Source organism: Aricia agestis, chromosome 18 (assembly GCF_905147365.1).
Source record: "Aricia agestis chromosome 18, ilAriAges1.1, whole genome shotgun sequence".
In the NCBI taxonomy this organism is placed as follows: Eukaryota; Metazoa; Arthropoda; class Insecta; order Lepidoptera; family Lycaenidae; genus Aricia; species Aricia agestis.
This window is the reverse complement of record NC_056423.1, coordinates 10855430-10861303: the sequence shown is the minus strand read 5'-3', so window position 1 is coordinate 10861303 and position 5874 is coordinate 10855430.

Here is a 5874-nt window from a genome sequence, read left to right as displayed (position 1 = left end):
CTTACACTTGACACTTCAGTCTTCACTGTTCACTGACAAAGAACATTTTTTTTACTGAGAATGTGTGTAAAACCCCCTACACACCATGCAGACTGGATACGGAGTGAAGTTCGTACAGGCTGGCGGAGGGCGATATAATTTGTAATATGTACCTACTAATGAAGTCATTCGATGATGAACATTTTTAAAAATATCTCGATTATAATTATTGTTAGTAGTTACTAATCTTATACTAATATTATTATTTAGCCTTTTTTCCGAATTATCTGTTTTGCAGTGTTATAAGGATTTTCTTGTTATATAATATATTCTCTTAATTTGGTGTGCCTGTTGGCAAAGGCCTCCTCCAGCTCTTTCCAGTATTTTCTATCCTGTGCTACTCTTGCCCAGTAGGGTCCAGCAGTAAGTTTAATTTCGTCTTCCCATCTCATGGCGGGTCGACCTCTTGTCCTTTTACCATCTCTTGGATACCACATAATGACTCTCTAACTCCATTTACTTTGTTTGCATCGTACAGTGTGATCTGCCCATCTCCATTTTAGCATATCTATTCGTCTGAGGATGTCGACTACTTTAGTTTTCATCCTGATTGTTAGGCTAAGCTTGCAGTTTTCACCCCATCATGCTGCGCTCCAAGGTTCTCTGGCATTTTGCTAGTTTTTCTCTATGCGTTTTGGAAAGGGACCACGTTTCAGAGCCATAAGTTAGACAGGGCAGGACACATGTATTAAAAGTCTTGCTTTTTATACGCTAGCTTAGGTCTTTGCTTTTTAGAATCTCTTTTAGTGACCAAAATTTGTTCCAACCATGTGCTATTCGTTTTTCTATTTCTTTGGTCATTTGGTCCTCGAAGGAAATTATCTGTCCAAGGTAAGTATAGTTTTTGACATATTCTAGTTTGCAGTCATTGACTGTTATGTCTTGGTTTGCAGAGTTTGTCATCACCTTGGTCTTACTGGAGTTCAATTCTAAGCCTATGTTTTTGCTGGCGGCTGTTAGATCGCTCAGCATAAATTGCAATTTGTCAGGGTCTTCTATACTAATATAAATAAATAAAATTATTTATCACTTTCGTCTGTCTAGCTTTAACTCAAAAACGGCTGAACCGATTTGGCAAAATTTTGTTTTGAAACATTTATGGAAGGCCAGGTAAGGTTGTTATTAAGAGGAAGCTGACAAGAAATTCACCTAGACATCAAGTCTACTGACAAGAAGTTATTAATCAATCACTAAACCACTAAAAGTAAAGAGTGTTACGTCTCACACCTACGTAATAAAACAAACATGTGGGATAATAATTATGCGTGGTGGTCGTAAAGAAAGATTTTTGAGCGAGATAGCATGCTCGGTCAGGCCGTAACCCACTGATGTCATTTCAGACTTAGATATCTTGTCGGATACTCGTCTATACTAGTGGTGGGCGATGAATAGGCGTTCATCGCCCACGGCTAGTATAGACGAGTTTGACTTAAGCACGACGTTCACTCCGTACCAAATTGACAGTTTGACGGTCTCTTTAAAGGCTTCTACAGACGGACGGACTTAGTCCAGAGTGAAGATAGTAATTGTTGATCAATGAAGGATAGTGTTCATAGGCGTGGATGACTTTGGCTATGTTCCGTTATGCGCTGCGACCATTGACTTTTATAAGTGGATGCGGCATAATGGTCTCTACCAAATCAAAATACTGTGGCCAGTCCGCCATTTTATGTTCCGGTTCTCCGAGGAACATAAACTGTCAAAGTGTCGTATTAAAGGGATGTCGAAATTGAAAGAAAATATCGATATATCGATATTTCGATATTTGAAAAAATATCAATATCGGTCTCGATATATCGCGAAAAAAATATCGATATATCGGTCAAATTTTTCGACCAATTTGCTTTTTTTAAAATTAATTTATAGTCCGTCAAAAAAGTGAAGAAATTTAAAAAAGTTTGTCCTTGGATCGGTACATTTATATTTTTACAATTTTTTTTGTTATTTTACCGCTGGCTTGATTTCGTATGTGCTAATTTAGTTAATAATTAGACAATAAATAAGATTTGTGATAGAATAGTAATATAACATGGCTTGATTTTCGATATTATTTAATCAACATAGAAATTAGTAGATTTGACGTTTAGTGATGTACTTTTTATCGAATTTAAAAAATATAAGGTGAAGAATCTGATCATTTATTTAAAAGATTTTAACCTTAATAGCTCACTTATAACATCTTACTTATCGATATCCAACCAAGTGTCCCATCACTATAGCCCGCCATGTTTAGTTTCTGGCAATATGGCGCCGGCCACACTTTTTTGTAGTTATGTCGCTTCCGTCTGTTTCCTTATTCATTGGTTTTAAATAGTACCCAGTGTAACTAACTATAAAGGAAGGAACGGCTTTACAGTATACTAAATTGACGTCATACTCTACTCTAGAGTATGACGTCAATTCCTTCCTTCTTTTATAGTTAGTTATACTGGGTACTATTTAAAACGGAACGCAATTCCGTACACTGTCAGCCTTGTGTGAGCCGCATTTTTGACTGTCACAGTCACAGTCTAATAAAGTTATTTTTTGCAATTCTTCCATTGTTTTATTATTATTAATCCAAATTGATTACAGAAATTTATAACTTTGGGATAAAACTGTAGATAAAACGTTAGACACTCGAGTGGTTTTGACACTTGACAGTTGACTTTTGACTGATCACGTGATTTACTGCGAGTACCTTAGCTCATAAACGCCAGTGCTCACAGTAGAATATGGCGACGATTGATGACGTCATATATTTGACTAGGGTACTGCGGCAGCATACTGCCAGTCCATAACGGAACGATTTTTTCTACAGTGATAGTGCAGTGCAGTGCAGTGGTCGCAGTCCATAACGGAACATAGCCTTTGACAGCTGTCAAAATGATTCACAGCTACAGTTCGACAAGGCATTAAATGAACGTGGCGAAAAAAGGAAATAACGCTGCTATCATACAAACACAGTTCTCCTTTACCAGCACTCAGCAGCGCTCCCACCTACGTTCATTTAAAGCCTTGTCGCACTATACCATTAACTCTGCACACCTTTGACAGTTTGATAGTCCATCGGACTCGGACCATCAAACTGTCAAAAATGAAGTTTTTGAATGATAAAAGCGTTAGTTCCTTTTCTCGCAACGTTCTTAAACAGCCTTGTCGAACTGTAAAGGACGATGAACCATCAAAACTGTCAAATTTGTACAACCTGAACACGAGGCAGGTATCAAACTTGCGAAAACCAACTTCACTCTGGACTGGGTCCGCTCAATCTGTAGAGGCCTTAATAAATTGCCAAACATGTAGCGAAGTGTAGCGTGTAGCGAAGCGACTCTATAGAATATTTAATGCAACATTATTGAAAAATTTAAACAGACGAACATAGAACCTCCTCCTTTTTTTTAAAGACGGTAAAATAGTTTGCCTGTACTTGTCGCAAGCTGGCAGCACCTTACATACCTACTTAGAGTTCGACAAGGCTGTTTATGAACGTGGCGAGAAAAGGAACTAACGCTTCTATCCATAAACTTATAATATACTGTCGTTCTCAATTCTCATACAAAACCTCATTTTTGACAGTTCTTTCTTTTTTTTTTAAATGTCACTTCGGCTATAACCATGGCCAGTGTCGAGTATAATATTATGGCGGCAAAACAATATTCTTTAATAAATTTTTTTCTATATTATCGTCAGGTCAGTCAGGTCTAAAGTCTAGTCAAAGTCTAACTATAAAGTCAAAACAGTCAAGAAGTCAAGTCGGTCGATTCAGTAAAGTGGTAGACGCTTTACTGAAACTTTCGATGGAGTTTTGGAGGGAACACAAAAGAGCACGTTTCTGGTTATTACATCACTTTCCCACACTTGTGCACGTTAACGAATATCTAATGGTTACCTACCAATATTACACATTAAAAACCCAGATAACACAATTTTAGGAAAATAATATAAAAACACAACATCACCATTTCACATTCCCGGCAAAACTCCGACAGTTCTCCTTTTCCAGCAGCGCACATTGACTGATATTGACACAGTTAATGGAATCAGGCGTTACTTTGCGGAAATCCATAGTTTAAATTTAGTTTGTTATTATTTTTAGCAATATTCCGCGAAAACAACTTCCACCTTTAAGTAAATGAGTGAGTGTACGCATAGTATGAGGTGAGTTGAGGCCCTCGAACCTGCTCGGGCCCGTGCAGATAAACCTATTCGATGATCTTGATACCTACAACCTCTTGCAATACAACTCATTTTTAAATATAAACAGCAGAATTCTCGATCTCATCTTTTCAAATAATCCTATCGAGGTGAACCTCTGTACGGACCCGATAGTGCCGGAGGATCCCCACCATAAAGCACTATCCGTTATTGCTAACTTTAACGAGTCGGACGACCTTCCCCACCGCCCGCTACCCGTATACCTATACCGACAGGCCGATTTCGTATCCATTAATCGCCATCTTTGTGAAATCGACTGGCAAAACGAGCTGTGTACTAGATCGCTCGATAACGCCGTTATATACTTTTACGACACGCTCGACATGTTAATAAGCACTTATGTACCGACGAAATTGGCTAAGCCGTGCGGCAGTTATCCTCCCTGGTACAAGCGGCCACTAATTAAAATTCTAAAGGAAAAAAATAAATTTCATTCCAAATATAAGAGGTACGGCAACCGCTCCGATTATGAGTCCTTTGTTTTACTCCGACGGCGCGCCAAGGAGATTGAGTGCGACATGTACCTTGATTATATGTCTAAAATCGAAAACGATATATTAAAGTCGCCCAAAGCGTTCTGGTCGTACGTTAAACTTAAAAAACAAAACAACTCGTATCCGTCGACGTTTAAATTCCAAAATACAAAGGCGACTGATGGGGAGGAGATCTGCAACATGTTCAGCGATTACTTCCAGTCGAACTTCCTCTCTGCCAGCACCTCGAACGTGGACTCGGTTTCAGTTTCGTCGTCTATCGAATCACGCTCGGACATACACTCCGTCGAAATACGGGAGCGAGAAGTCAACCAACTCCTCAAGTCGGTTGACTTAAATAAAACCGCAGGCCCCGATAAAATACCGCCCCTCCTAGTACGCCAATGCGCCGACGGCCTGACGCTGCCGCTTACGATATTGTTCAGGCGCTCGCTCAAAGATGGCATCGTCCCTCCAGTGTGGAAGGCGGCATTCATTACCCCGGTCCACAAAAAAGGTCCCAAAGACGTGATCGAGAACTATAGGCCCATCTCGAAGCTATGCATATTTAGTAAAATACTTGAAAAAATTATTTATAGACAAGTGTATAGCGCATTAAAACACAGTTTCGGTGAACAACAACACGGCTTTCTGTCTGGTCGGTCGACTACAACAAATCTGACGATCTGCGCGGACTACCTGTCAAGCTGTATGTCGCAGCCTGCACAGGTAGACGTCATATACACCGATTACAGCAAGTGTTTCGACCGCCTCGATCACACTGTCCTACTCCACAAGTTGTCAGCTATCGGCATAAGGGGGGATCTGTACAGATGGTTCACCTCCTACGTACACAACAGATGCCAGACGGTAGTACTTAATGGTTACTCATCCAGATGCTCTTATATTCCTTCGGGAATACCTCAAGGATCTCTCTTGGGACCCTTATTGTTTAATATTTTTATAAACGATGTGTCTTCTGCCTTCTCTTTCTGCACAGTGCTTCTATTCGCCGACGATATGAAGATACTATGTCTAGTGAGAAATATAGATGATGCCGAAAAAATTCAAAAAGATCTTGATAATTTTTACCGCTATTGTGTCATCAACAAATTAGATTTGAATGTGTCGAAATGTTACGTATGTTCCTTCACCCGTAAATCTA